This window comes from Micropterus salmoides, unplaced genomic scaffold (genome assembly GCF_014851395.1).
Source record: "Micropterus salmoides isolate LMB-PRFRI ecotype aquatic unplaced genomic scaffold, ASM1485139v1 Ms_hic_scaffold_13, whole genome shotgun sequence".
Taxonomy (NCBI): Eukaryota; Metazoa; Chordata; class Actinopteri; order Centrarchiformes; family Centrarchidae; genus Micropterus; species Micropterus salmoides.
In genome coordinates this window covers 24416600-24432930 of record NW_024040374.1, presented here as the reverse complement: position 1 = coordinate 24432930, position 16331 = coordinate 24416600, and positions in this window count along the sequence as shown.

Below are 16331 nucleotides of genomic sequence, written 5' to 3'. Positions count from 1 at the left end.
CTTTAATGGCTTTAAATAATACTTAACACTAATTGGAAATGACACAAATTATTGGTCATTTTAATGGTTATCCTCCAAACAACTTGTGTAATTTATGTGTAGCATATCACCAGTGTAGCCAGTGACATGTAGGCCTAATAGGTCCTTCCACCTTCCCTGACCCCTGAAGCAAATAAAAGCCTGTTGTGACAAAATAATCTATGCACTTGCACAGCTGACTCAGCCTGACCTACATTTATTTCCTTTCCACAGTTTGTGTATAATGACTAATTAACATACTGCTCAAGTAAAACTGACAACTGGTTTTATGTATTTAGGATCTATGATTCATCTTTAAATCTGTCACAGTAAAAACAGATACAAAAATAATCCATATGGGATAAGCATACTGTAAGGTTTGATCTACATTTTAAAAAGTGAACACAAGTACAGTCTGTTTTTATAAATATTTCTAATTCTAAAACCATAAGAACCAATAGACATATTGCATGCCTGACCAAGACCAAACAAAACCTATACAATTACTTTTGACAGAGACTCAGGAATAAACATGCATTTGCCCTACTTCTTTGCCCTACTTTTTAAAAACTAACAGTTAAACTCTTTTTGAACCTGATGTGCCCTAAGCACCCTTACACAACACCAGTGTTGATTTTCAAATAAGGCCATGAGCTGTAGTTTCTCTCACACCCTTCAAAAAGACTTAATAACACATCAGTGAATATGCAATATAAAAGACATCTTGGTATCAAACATGTTGCCACAAACTACAATGACCTGGGGCCCTATTTATAAAACTGTGTGGAGGATTCACATCAAAAGGCTGCGTACATACAAAATAATTTAAAAAAAATTAAATTTAAAACATCGTTCACACAAGTCACATGCTGATTTCACTTTATCAGTCACAATAAACTTGAAATTTTGGCACACATGAGCAAGCTTCTTGTCCCAGTCAACACATTCTCACTCCTGGCCCATCACATATAGACACTTTGTCAAGACCCCTTGGCGTGTCTTTTTAACGCCCTGAGTACCCCTTTAGCGTTGTTTTCTGACTTTAAGGAAGCCGCAGTCATGTTAGCAACGGTTAGCAGCAATAAACCCGTGGAGCACTTGTCTCCCTGTCTGATCACTGAAGCGCAGAGCAACTCCGTGGCCTACGTTGTGATTTTGCAGGCTGATCAACATCCCACACGTCCTGTGACCCATGGTTTGACTGTATATGTATTCAGAGCCAGTGAGCAAGGGACTTTCAAAATAATAATAATAAAAACTGCGTTAACATGAGATAAAATAATTGTCGCAACGCAATAATAACACATTAACATGCACAGCCCTAATAAATATGCTACGCCTGGTTAGACTTTAAAAATAAATCGTTAATGTTGCGAAACATCGCCATTTTGAAACATTGTCAACATTGTGAAATGTTGTAATTTTGTTATGGTTTAGGCACCTAAAGTACTTGGTTAGGGTTAGGAAAAGATGAAGAAGATTTTGGGTTAAAATAACTACGTTAAGTACATCAATTAACTTACGTAAGTTAAGTATCGTAACTTACACAATTTATGTAACCTACGTCACTTATATAAAAACATTTAATGTTGACTTTGTTTCACACGAGAAACGAACATCAGCCTCTTGGTTGTAAGTCCGGTTGTTGGCCCTCCGTCCACACCGACCACCTCCTTATTCTGTCTTTTCTGTTAAATATCATACTTACCTTTACCGTCCAACAGTGACACTACAGGGCATCCCCCACTACCTTGAACTATGATGCAATGGGGATCCCCAGTGCATTACAGACTGATACCGACTGGTCTTGACCATGCGTCCATATGTGATGCCCTGGGAGTGAGAACCGGTTGCAGTAGTTGCCAATAAATATTCAGTGAAACTCTCCTAATTAATGTTAATACATACTGACTGCCTGAAGAAAATTATGGCAAATTCTGACAGAAAAGATAAAAAAAAGACATTTCACCCAGTGTGAAATTTAGGTTCTTGTTGAGGAGGTTGAAGCAAAGGAAAAAGATGGACAAAACGCGCACACACAGACAAACTGTTTGTGCCCCAGAGGAAAGGACATCAGGGCTTGACCCCCTTTATGAGTGATTTGCAGGAATGAGAATCCCTCCTGACTAATGTAAATGTAAAGCGTAAGGGGACACAGACTTGCAAGACTCACCGGATGACCCAGGTATTTAATTTGTATTCCCTCGTTTGAAAAGAGATTAAACCAGATGCACCCACGTTTAAACATTTATTCAAACAAACAAATGAGATATTTTCTTTTGTTTTTAGTGGCTGCATGTTCCAGTGGGGTTGGTGGCGCTGCAGCTGAGCAGGAGCGGAGTGCACATCTCCACAGCACCTCCTGCCTCTCAACCCTCCAGCGGAAAAAAAAGCAAAGAGACTCCACTCAAAAAAAGCAAAGAGACTCCACTCAAAAAAAGCAAAGAGACTCCACTCAAAAAAAGCAAAGAGACTCCACTCACTCTATTAACAAGGTTGTAAAAGAGTTAAAAGATTAGTTCTATGTGACAAAAGCTGTATGCTGAAAGATCTACACTAAATAGAATTGTATTTTTCCATACCTTTTGATTTTACAAGCAACACATAACACCCACACACTGGCCCATGGTGTTTGGCTCAAATGCCTGGGGACAGAGCATGAACTTGTGATAATGTGAAACTATGCACTAGTTTTTACTCGACTGATGCATCAAAAACAGCAACAGTTGAAACGTAATTTGTCCTACTGTTCATCGTCTTCTTCTTCTTCTTCTTCTTCTTCTATATGACATGTTTCATAGCATGAAAGTATTTCATAATTACGTTAATAACTTTTGAGGTTTTCTTTTGCAAAAACATATCTGTTTGCCACTTACTTTATTTTTTATTTTGAATTTCCTTCGGATCTCCCTTTACAGCAATTACTTCAGCTCGGAGACAATATCTTTTGCAAGGGGTCTTAACATTCACAAGCTCTTAAGGATATGATCAAGTCCACAGGAGAACATGTCCAGAGGTATAAGGAGGAGAAGAAATAAAAATAAGTAACAACCTTAAAGATAAACCTTGCAAACAGAGTAAACACCAAATTAAAACAAATTAAATCACCGTCATTAATGGTGCCCACCTTTCAATGAAAAGATCTCTCTGACTCCTTTTTAAGCCACTTTACTGTAATTGTTTTCTTTGCTGCTACTAGTAATATCTGTAAAAAAAATACATGTTTTTCCTACTGCTTATCACATCTGGTTTCATTCCTAAAATCGCTATCAGGGGGTCTCTAATCAGTTCAACATTCAATAGATATCTCTGTATTTATTATCCTGCAGCAGGTGTATCATTATTCAATTTAAGAATTTAACATTTTGTACAGAATACGTGAGAGGTAATGTTTTGATTTGTTTTACATCCATCCAAGTCGCAGTTTCTCATTTCTCAAGTTTATGAGTGTACGCATGGGGCAAAGTTTCCATGGAGTACTGCATATTCTCCCGCCAAGTTTGTTTTTTTTATAAATCACAAAGCTTACTTAGAAAGTGTCATCCACCTTCTTCTGTGCCTACACAAGGTTTTTAAATGAGGCCCCTGGTCTTTAGCTGAGCATGTTTAGCTTATTTTTTCTTTGGAGAAAAATACTTTATGCACACAGACATGCATGAAATTGAGAATGCTGTGTTCTAAAGTTGGCAGTATATACCTTGCCTTTCTTTAGCATTGTTTGGATTCCATTTCTCTTGCAGAAATAAATTAGCAGAGTATGCTTACATTAACCTCACCTCTTTCTGCTCCCTGTATGCTGGGCCATACCTCTCTCCCTTTTGTGCACGTATCTCCCTGTCTAGCTGGCTCTCTGTTTCTGTTGTTTTTTGTCTGTTTGTCCATCTGTCTGTGTTTCTCACTTGTTTCCGGAGTAGTGGAGAGGAGGGCTTCAAGTAAAAGTTGAGCCAACTCTGAGCCAGACATTAATAATTGAGGAGGGCAGGAGGGGAGAGAATGGCTCCTGCAATATTCATATGTCATATTGACTTGACTGCCAGCCACTTGCCCATGCACCCAGTACTTATGAAGTCTCACAGATGACTGAGGATGCAATGCTGCGTCCTCCCTCAGCCCCCTCCTCCTCCTCCTACATCTCCCTTTCCTTCTCTCTGTAAATTTCCTCATCTTCCATCCATATGCCACCTCCTCTTTCTCCACTCTGCCATCTCTCCTCCTGCCCCCTTCTCCTTCCCTCTGCCACTTCTTTTCATCCCCTTCTCATCTGCTGCCATCTCTCAGAAGAGTATGGCATGCCCATGGGCCAAATTCAATTATAGACCAAATTAAAGAGATGCTTCTCAACTCCCTCAACAGACAAAAGGAACACACGCATGCACCAGACACGCCAAGGGGTTACAACCACACGCACACACCAACATATGCACACAAAGAGGCAAACAGATTCACACTCCACTCCACAGCTCTGCAGTGTGCAAAGGAAATCAACACAAATCATTGACTTGAAAACAGACAAACTGTAAGTTCAGATTGTGCACTCAACTTTGGCCCCTTCCCCAAGTGTTACATCACTGACAGAGCTTCCCCACTGTTATTCACTAAATACCTGTCCTTTCTGCCTCTCCATCTCTCCAGGCCACAGATGCTGTCTTTAATTAGCCATAGCATTGGTAACATAGCTGTGAATAAGTAGCCAGCCGCCTGACTGGTCCAAATCTGGGAGGACAATCTGATGAATTAAGACACTAAAGCAGGGAGAACCATCGTTAGTACCAGCCATCCGCATTTTAGCATCAGCCGTAAAATATCAAATCCTCAGAAAGAGTTGTGAGAGTGTTTCTGAGGTCAACCAATTATCGAGCGCTGCAGGCTACACTGGCTGCCTTTCAACGTGATTAGATCTGAACCCACCAGAGGACATCCGGTCCACTTGTTCTCTTGCACAAAGAGCTGAGATTAAAAAGCTCAGAATGAAACAAAAAAATATATACTTTTTGAATGCTGTGAATTCAACGTCTGCTGCTCTTAGCATGAGAAAAAGAGGGAGGGAGAACTGGACAAAGGAGAAAGGGGGATCTGATGTGAGGAGAGTCGCCTGCATCTTCCAAAACAGCCTCAGGCTGCAAGCGAGAACTGAGAACGCAATACTGCTGCTGTTGTTAAAACTATAGCATCAATCATGGTGATTTGCATGTTTACTTTAAGGTCTTTACAAATCAGAAGAAAAGTCATGACTTCTGGGCCAATAAAAACCAGCTCAAAGCCTATAATAACATTTGTTAAAATGCATAAATTGAAAACAAGACCGCTGTGTAACATTACTGAAAATCTGCCTTTTTAATAATGCAATGCATTTTATTGTAATGGAAGACTGGAAATGAAAAAATAAAAATGTCGCATGATGATGCATGTAAACATGTTGTTCCCTTATCATAATGTGAGAAACAGACAAGATATAAGATTCATTGCTTATGAGTCCTGGGGGCTGCGCTATGACCTTGGGGTTAATGCATGTGTAGGAGAAGATGCCTCAAGTCTGCATAGGGGTGTGTGTGTGTGTGTGTGTGTGTATGTGTACGTGGCAGGGAGTGGTGGCGGGTAGCGGGTGCTGCAGTACGTCACCTCTGCTCTCCCTGAGGATAAAGTAATAATAATTCTCCACCAAGTTGAATAGATATAGCCCAGGGGCGAGGACAATACATGGAAACAACAAACAAGTCACACACAACAACTTGAAAGAGCCATAAACCACAAGCCGCCCACATTGTCCTCACTGAACCAGGCCTGTAACATTACTCTGCACCAACACCCATTTAATCACACACACACACACACACACACACACACACACACACACACAATATCAATTTGTGGAGCACAAGCACAGCACAGTAATAAATATGTAAATAACCCCACTGTTTGTGCCAGTATGTGTGTGTGCGCTGGGGGAAACAAATAGTACCCACAAGGAGGGTAGGTGTAAGCATTTATGTCATCCTGTGTTGAGATGACACCTCCAACACTGCACAAGTTCACACCAAACAGACACACACTCACAAAATGACCTATCCATGACAGGAACTGTGTACAGATGGGACAAATGCGAATGGATCAACTGAAAAGCAGTGCAGCCAACTTCCCACCAGCCCTTACACACACACACACACACAAACACACACACACACGTCTGTGACAGTAGGATGGGAGAAGGGGTGCCTGTCATTGTCCTGTAAGGGGATATCGGAGCTGATGTTGGCGACTTATCCACACTCTTCATAATCCATTGTGTGTGTGTTTTTGTGTGTGTGTTGGTGTGGGTGCGTAGCCAACCAGGCCTGGTGTTGTTGATAAGAGCTGAGGGCTTAGTCCTCAGTCACAGGGACACACTCAGAGCATTAATGAGCCCACAGCACAGAGGAGAGCCTCTGCCAAAAAGGTCTTTATCAGCCACTAGGACTGCGTGTGTGTGTGTGTGTGTGTGTGGCGGCGGGGGGGGGGGGGGGCCTTGAGTGAGACTTATTCATTTGATTTTTATTTTACATTCCGATGTCTGTTCAGAAAAAGTATTCATGATCAAACACTGTCCACACGCACACACCTTGGTAGTGGGTATAGCCTGAAGGTGAGGCTGGAGGTTGAGATGCAACACACAGCAGTTCTGTCTGAGAGGGCACATCCATCACACAGACAGCTTGTGAGTGAGCGTATGTGTGAATGTGTGTGTGTGTATGTGTGTGTGTGTGTGTGTGTAAGTGAGTGAGTGAGAGAGAGTGTGTGTGTGACTTCAGAAGTTAGTTGGCTGAGTAACAGGATGAGTTTGTTAGCGGAGCACCTAAATCCAAGCAACAAGGTGATTGAATGACAGAGTATTATATTGGTTGTCAACATGAGGCTGTGGATAAATGTGAGAAACAGAATGGAGACAAAATGGACACTGACAAGAGGAGCGAGGCAGGGTTACGTAAGTTGCCATGAGGAAATGTCTGCATGTCTGCAGTAGACTGTTGTACGTAACAGGAGGACAGCAAGTCCCACAGTTCTCGTATACACACACCGAGTACAAGAACAAGTGACGCGCACTTCAAAGTGTACACAATGCCAGCAGAGGGAACACACTCACCTACGTGCGACACTGCAGAAAAAAACTGTTGTCAACTCCAACTTTTTGATAAATGGCTTTTCTTCCACACTCCCTCTGATTTGTCATGTTTCAGTAACCAGGAGGCATTGCTTTCATCTGCAAAAGGTACAAAGCAGAAGGAGTAAAGATGGTGTCATCAGGAGGTGTGATATACGGTGTCTGGTGAGCACCTGAATTTTGCTTATCATTTTACTTTTGAATTATTAAATAGAATCAACAAATCAAACAAGCAGCCAATCAGTCACTCATCCAAAACAGAGAGATGAAAGGGGACCAGGTAGGGCGAAACTGGACAGAGGGTTTGAAGTATTTCAGGTTTAGGACTGTGCATTAAGTATTTATGGGATCTAAGTGATGCTGGTTTGAGATTACAGCAGGGGAGAGGTTCACTCAGCTGTAGAGTGATACTGGTGCTTGGCAGCGGGAAAACTGCTGAGTTGTGTGTACCATTTGACAGTAGGGGGCATTTCTCAGATACATACACACAAGGAGGGAGGACGAGGCAATAGTGGGTGGTAGAGAAAATATTGTTGATAGAAAAATTACTTCTACCCTATAAGTACGAAAATCACCTTTGTGAGCATTGCTATTAAGGTGGGTCATGTTGGGCTGCATAACGCTTAGCATATTTAACACTGAATCATTTAATAGGGTTTTTCCGGGCAGCACCTCCCTGGGGCCCTAAGCAAAATTCTGCTATGAGGACCTCCTACCTGACTCGTGAGCCATGTAAACAATTTGCCATAGCTGCACAGTCACACAACAATCATCCTTCCTTTAAAACATTCTGTCTGCATAATAAGCCTGAATGGAAACATCTTCTAAACTTGTCTTTAGGGTAAGAAGAATCCAGTGCTGGTTTGAATCGACCTAACTCAGTCCTCATAAAGTCTGTTAGGACAGGCCAATCTGCTGGGTCATTTGGTGGAGCAGCAACTGTTCCATCAGAGTTTGAGCTGCTTGTATCTGATGCTGGTTGTACATCTCTGGCTCGTACTGGCTGAGGCTGCCTGTGTTTCACCTGGGTCTGGGTAACTTGCTAAAGACGTGTAGCCTACTGGGTCTGTTCTAGTGCTGGCTGAGGCTGGGTGTGGATCAACTGTGCTTGTCCTAGCTGACGATGCAGCATACTCTACTGACAAACAGCATCAGGTCCATTAAAAATGCCCCTTCAGGTTCAATATATTTTTAAATGTAAAATACTATTTATACTATGACTTGGCTAACTACTGAGATATCAAAGTCCTGTGCATCCGTATTGTGCAGTCTGCCCTGCTAATCACCATTTTTGACCATAGTTGATATATATATATATATATATATTTGGGCACAGGTGACAATTAATTTAAGTTTTTTGTCATTCAGCCTAATATGTCAGATTGCAGCCATGTTTTAAATGATTAATGAGTTAATTGTGAGTTTATTTTCTACCTGGTGTTCATATTATTTTGTTTTCTCATAGTTAAAAATAAAAAAAAAGAATAAAAAGGAAAAACACTGCAGAGAGATCAACTTTGATTAGCAGGATACAGGACTAGCTGGACTTTGCCTGTTTTTTGTAAATGTGCGCGCATACACACTCACAAAACACACAAAGTAGGCTACTAATGTTTTTGTACATGGCATCTTTCATATTAAGGGATGTTCTTTATCACTACTATGTACAGGAAGCATATACACATAAATAAACATAAACAATAACATTTTTCAACAATAAGACAAGACAATAGTGCAGTAGAACAGTGCAAAGGAAGCTGGAATAACTATTTTTGTCCAGATATTTTTAGGCACATGAGGGAGGTGGATATGGTATTTGCAGTACATACAATTTGAACAGCATGTACAGATGGGTTTTGAGAGATTATTTAAGTGGGGTATTTTTTACAGGAACTGAATTTCAACGATGAAAAATAAATAGTAGCCTATATAGTGTACAGTATATATATATAAATGATATACATGGTCTTACATGTAAAATGAGAAATTTGAAGGATGAAACTGATTATTAACATCATGAGAAGCTCTCGTGGAGGACACCTGCTCTTAAAGCACAAAACAGTCAGGAGGTTTCTGCCTGCCTGAATCGTAAGACACCAAGATTACAAAACAGATTGTATCTATAGTCTTGTACAAAAACACACATGCTCACATAACACGTCTGGTTCCTTAACAGCATGTGTCTGCTTCCCAAGCCCTGGAGTAATAGCAGTCATTACCGTGCACAGGCAACATGGGCACGCACATATTGTCCAGCAGGTTATTACAGCGGCAGTGTAGCTTATTACCCTGCCTCAGCACCACTCAATTATTCAGCCGGAGTCCACGGGGATAGAGAAGCAGCTCAGTGTGCTACTTACAACACGCCTAAGTAGGCCAAAGAGACTGAGTCTAAAGTATGACACACAGACACACCATAGCATCACCGTGTAGACTGTAGAAACCGAGATCTCCAAGCACCAATAACACATTTAAGAGGCAATGTAGCGATTGGTAAAAAAGTGTGCGTGTGTCGTGTGCAATGGTTGAGTCTCTTTTGGTGAATGGGTAGTCACAGGAGGCCAAACATATCATTGGCTGGAGGGACAATTAACAGACTCTAAATCTCTATGTGACCTAATTCTGATTTCATCTGACTTTTACATTTTCAGCGTGGCCATCATCACTTCACAGATTCATACAAAATATATGTCAAATAAGGAAAATGTATGTGTATGTGCTTCACCATTGCTAAATGTGCCCTTTACTGGTTTGAAAACTGAGATATTCCCTCCTAAAAAACATTTGTTTTGATCCTCCTTAATATAAATAAAACAGGCAAATGCCCAGTAATATATATACTGTACCATTGCTAGATTGTCTACCTACACACAAAACACAGAGGACGATACTACCTCGCATGATCCCCCAGTAGTTTATTAAATACTTTCACAATTTCGTGGAGAAATACAGAGAGCGGAGGCAGAGGGGCTGAGAGTAAGAGAGGGAGGGAGCAGATCTATTTTAGAGTGAGATTAAACAGAGCTGTGTTGAAATAGAAGCCCTGACCGACCAAGCCATGATCTGGGGACTTATTAAAGACTCTTATTAAAAGTTAAGGAAGGCCCTAAGACCCTTACAATAAGAGAGAGAGAGAGAGAGAGATGGGGGGGGGGGGGGGGGGGGATTGGGTGATGCGTGTGGTGGAGAAAGGATTGAGTTTAAGCTCTTTCTTGCCTTCCCTCCCTCTATTAATTTTTCCTGTTTTCACCAGCACACATTCTCCACGACCATCTCTCTCCCCACTCATCTCCTCTGACTCCTCCTCACGCTCCAACCAGGTCGGCTAAATAAAGTCCACGGTTTTAACCTAATTTCTGACAGTCTGAAGACTTCACAGGAACATATAGCGTGAACACGTTCACATTCACAGTCATCAAGTGCTGGTTATAGATTTCAGAGCACATCCTTTTTTTCCCTGTATTGTTACACAGTGTGCAGCACGGTCATTGAGCATAACACAGGCCCAGTGCGGGCTGATTTGGTTCGGTGCATTCCTGTGTAACTGCAGCCTATCCCTCAGAGAGCAGAAGGAGTGCTGTACCACCTGCTTATTGATCAGTTAAAAGATAAGGCTTGCTAGAGCTAACGTCTGACGCCAAAGGGAGTCTTGGCGTAGAGCTGCTTTCTACTATCCCTGAAACCCTGGGGATGCAGATCGAAGACCACAGTGTGTGTGTGTGTGTGTGTGTGTGTGTGTGTGTGTGTGTGTGTGTGTGTGTGTGTGTGTGTGTGTGTGTGTGTGTGTGTAAGATGACAAACAACCGGTGGAAAAAAAGAAAAAGTATAGCACATACACATACATTTTCCTTATTTGTTTTGCCTCTTTCTCTCTCCCTCTCTCCCTAAATACTACCCATCTTCAGCACTTTGTCCTTCAAACCAGAGCAGGCAGGAAGCATAATGGAAACCATGGCAACGAGACAGCGAACAGACAGCACTGGTTAAGCCAAGTGAGGGTGGATGGATGTATGGATAGATGGGGTTTTCTGAGAGGACTGAATGGGAGGTGAACTGAGAAGATATGTGAGAGAACAAAAATAAGATTCTCAACACTCATTTTTAACATCCAGCCTCCCCCCTTGCTGTACATGCACGCTTGACTAAAACGATACACACACAGACACACTCCAGCACACTGTGGAACTTCATTTTCTTGGCAGATCTGTAGGACTTTGAGGCATGTGTGTGTCAGCGCTTTAGTTTAGTAAGGGCTCTGTGGGGTTTTCTTTACAATTTCCAAGTCTCAGTTATCAAAGTTACTCATTAAACATGTGCAGCTGGACTCCAACCAACAGAAAGCATGCAGTTATTCCCAGTCACTGTGGTTTTGGCACTAAGTCCATTTTGTGAACCTTTGCTAACAGCAAGTAGTGGCTGGCATTAAGGTTTCCTCAGATGTTATGCTGGTTTCCTCCAGCAGTAAGCTGGAATTATAATGTCAAATTTAAAACAAACGTCACAGAAACAAACGTACAAGGATTAATGTGAAATTATTCTAATTTATTCCTGGCTTAATCCCTCATAATATCCCTGGTAAGTAGCTGTAAGCAGGCAGACACACATACACTCACAATCAGTCTCCCATACACATACCCATACAGTGATGTCTGGAAAAAAGTCCCCTATGCCTGAATAACCACCACCAGGAATAGTCAAACCATCCCTTTCTTGTTCAGACATGTTTGAGTCTAATAAATGATAATTTGTAGCATGTTTGAGCCTGATAAACTACATCTTGTAGTATGTTTAAGCCTAATAAACGATAATTTGTAGCATGTTTGAGCGTGATAAACGATAACTTGTATGTTTGAACCTAATAAACAATAACTTGAAGCATGATTTAACTTTAAAAACTACATCTTGTAGCATGTTTTAGCCTAATAAACAAGAACTTATAGCATGTCGCCGGTGTTTCCTGCAACATCTCGCCTTTCACAAGATTTCAGAGAATGAATTGCCCTTAAGGTAAACTTTCGTTTCTTGTTAAAACATAGGGTGTCACTGGGAGTCACTTGTAAGGATCATTTCCATGATGTTGACACCTTGTATAACAGTCTGAGCCTGTCAGTGAAAAAAGTAGCACTTTTTGTGGACATAATTTTGACGGGTGCAATTGCCTCAGACGAATCCGTTGCAGCCACTGACCACAGTCGGTTAATGGGAAAAGAGTTTCTATGGGAAGAGACTATTTTGTCTATAATTGCAGGACAGCTGTATCTTTGGTTAAAATCAGTTCAGACTAATGTGAAGGCTCTTTATGAAATGGTGCTTTCATGTGCTGGCTGGAGGCTCCGAAATCTGACATATCAGAGTTGGCTGCTCTGTAAACACTCCTATTCTACAGCTATGTAGTGTATGCATTACAAACCTTTAATTAAGAGATGTAAATAATATCAGTGTTGAAGGCGGTCTTCTAAAGTAGAAGCCACCAAGACACCTGCTCCGCTTGCCAGTTGTACAGCAGTTTAGGTCTAAATGCCCAACCAGGTCTGTCACAGTTCGCTGATTTTAGCTGACATTGAGGGTGTTTTGGTCTGAATTCGTCTCTCTCAGGTTGACTTGATGGATACACAAGGATCACAGAGGAGGTGAGAGAAGAATATAATGCACTGCTGCACTGATGGATGAGATGGGGGGGAATAGGTCTGTGTTGGCCTTTTGATTGTTTATCCCAGTAGAACACACATTTCACAACTCATGGGTGACCATCAAAATGTTCTAAAAGGGGTTTAAACCAATTATAAAAGGGCATGTCTTTATCAATGAGTAATAGGAGGCAAATGTAGAATTCTGAGCTCACATCATGTATTTAAACTTTGATTTTTTTATGATTTTATGTATTTTCTGTCTAATTTTAATGTTATTGTCATCAACAATCTTAAATCCCACATAGTCACCACCTGTTCTGGGGGAGCATCCCCAACCCCAAACCCTAGAACAGAGGAATATAGGACCCTTTGTCATGTTCCCATTATGTGCCATATAAATCTGGGGAACATAGGACCCTGGGAACACTAACGTACATTATGGCTATAACTATGGATCAATGAGATTAAAAGATGACCCTCACCACCATCTTCACCTTGAATGATTATGCCATCTTTCTACCTATCCTGGAGAACATATGTTAACAAATTCATATGACTAGGCATGGCTATATAATATAATAAGTAGCATATAAAATGTAACAGCATCCGGGTGAAGATGAAGATGATTGAACGCCTCAAGGGGAAGACCGTGATGACAGTCGGAGTGAGGTCAAAATAAATCCCCCTTGTCCTTGAGTAAACCATGCTGTGGCATGCTGTTATTTTTCTCAAAAATCCATAACAAGAACTTGTTCACTATCTTAATACGGTTATCCCGAGTTGTGACTTGATGTATACGCTTAAACACTGAAAGCTACTGGTGTCAAAGCAGCTGAGGAACACTGATATAAACCATTTCCACATCCTCTAGTCCCTCTCTTCTTCTGATATCTGAAATCTCCTTCCCTCACCCCCTTCATTAGATGGCACCCTCGCCTTGTTGAAAAACCGGGAAGAAAGCTAGTTATTCAAATTTAAATCAACACTGACAGAGAAGCAGATGTAAAAAAAAGAGAGGGAGAGAGAGAGGGGTAAAGAGAGCTACAAAGCTTGTACCTGAAGTTGTTAGTATTAATGTGATTCCACTGCGAGGGTTGGGATCGATGCAGTCAGATGAGGGACCGCGTTAACATCTTAATCTCTAATAGCATCAGAGTAGGCAGACTATAAAACCTCTACCAGTTCAACCATGAACACACACACACACATACACACACACAGATCAAGATGATAAAACAGACAGAGAGGACATGAGGAGCCATTAGAGGAAGACCTGTATTGTGTGTTGAAAGAGAAGAGCCAGATAGCCTCGATGACCCCAAGCCAGACTGTTCCTTCACAGAAGTTCACGCAACAGAGAGCACAGTTCCCAGGAAAACCACCGCCCAAAGACCAAGTAAAAATAAATAAAGTGGAGGTCAATTTTTACTCAATAAAATTTTTAAGGTTTACTGAGTGAAGCAATGAGAAATGCAAACATTAGCTCCCACATTAGCTCACGCTGAAGCTGCAGTAGACAAGGTTTTTATGTGGTAAAAAAAAAAGGGACTGTGATCGGCCTACTTAGATCAAACTACAGACTTCACCAGAGAAGAACAACCCCAGCCCACCTGAGCACCACATTTTTGCCCTATTTACTAAAAATAACATTTTGGTGCCAGGTTTGTTCAGTGGGGGTGAAATCTTCTCCGTGCACAGCAAGTGACAAACTGAAACTACTTCTAGATCGCAGTAAGTTATTTTTTTCTTCATCCAGAAAAAGATGGATTGAAATCAATTGAACCTCGTCTCTAACAAGACATTCTGCTCTGAAGTGTGCGCAGTTGGGTCAATGGTATTTACTTAAAATTCAGGACAGTTAATTCTTGCTGCCATTTGAGGTTGCACATTTAGACGACTGCTTCTACATGAAAAGACGCACTAACATAACAATATACTGTAAGATTTAACAAGCCAAGGCTACCTCTGTCTGACGCTCATGCCACATCCGCTAAAAAAGATTTTCCATCCTCCCCTTGCCTGTTTGAAAAGCTTTTTGCTAATCACAGTTAGACAAAAGTTAATTTTTATTTTTTTATGGGCCCCATATCTTTAAAACATTCCAAATCTAATTTTGACTCATTAGTAAGCCCCCGGAGTACTTCTGTCTCATACTGCAGACACAACCTCCGAGACTCGCATGTGTGCGAATGTGAGACAGCATCTTTAATTACCCAGGTAACACAGCCAGATGCTCCATCACTCTGGAAATGGCAGTGATTAAAAGCAGTAAAATATTCATTTGAATCAGACACCCACATGCCACATGTATAATTAATGCACAGTGGAAGGACACAGCAACTTTTACTACACCCCCCAACACACACACTTCTCTCACCATATTCCCTTTACACACTGGAGCCAGCTGATACGCTGATGCGCATGTGTGTGTGCGGATGAGCCACTTTGAGCAATACTCCACAGGGAGGTCAGAGGGTAGCCAGACTGCATTCTGGGACATCATTCAGCCACCTACACAGCAGATGTGTTGGGTTGCTCACTCACTGCCCCGTCTCTCTCTGGGAGTGTTTTTGTTGGGGAAACAGCATCTTGAGTTTGCCGTCTATCGTTCAGCTTTCTCTGTTGTGGGTGTGCCACCTTTTCTGCTCCCTCTCCTACTTTTCAACGCCACGCTGCTCGTCAATAGCCTGAAATACCTGCGAGCAGTTTGTCAGACGTCTCAGAAGCAGTCGGATGTCTCTAGTGGGTGGAAGAATATACAACCACAAAACAATCAGAGACTTGAGGTGAATTTACAGACATAAAGTAGACATCTTATTTCTAAGTCACTTTGTGGAACAGATCTTATCTGCCCAAGGCTACGCATGTGAATGCAGAGAAACCACACAGAATACAGTAGGACTTTCCCATCTAGCATTTGAGCTAAAATATATTACAAATCAAATGTCTGATTAGAAGGTAACACCGAAAAGATGGGCTCTTTCACACACCTGAAATAAATATTTTCTCCTTTCAATCCATCTGACTGCTGTTTCTTTGTTTTCCTTGATTAAGCTCTCTGTCACAGTATTGTTTAGTGTCCAGCAGTAGGCTACAATTACTCAGCGCAGTGTTTGTGTGTGTATTTTATCACTCATTAGCTCCGGGTGTTAGTGTGTCATCTGTTGCCTGCTCGTGTTCCAATTTCTCTCTGAGGGGTGAGGGAGCAGCATCCAAACGCTTCAGTGTGTACGCAACAATGTGACCAGGAAGTCTCCATTTGAATGAATGAGAGCTGCGGATCCAAAAAATCCGAAAAAGGTCAAACCTGTGAGATCATGAAGAGCAGCACCTTGAGACATCTCAGCTTTAGTGAACCCTTCTCTTCAGTAGCGGAAAGCAAGGAGGTCCATGCTCAAAAAGGAACCTGGATGTTGCACCGGTGGTCTTCAATACAGAGATATCACAAGATTGATCTTGCATTCAAGAGGCAAGAACCTGTAACAGTTGGCAGATATTACACAAGCATTCTTGTGAAACTGAGCAATGGGAATTCTAGTAGCTTTCAT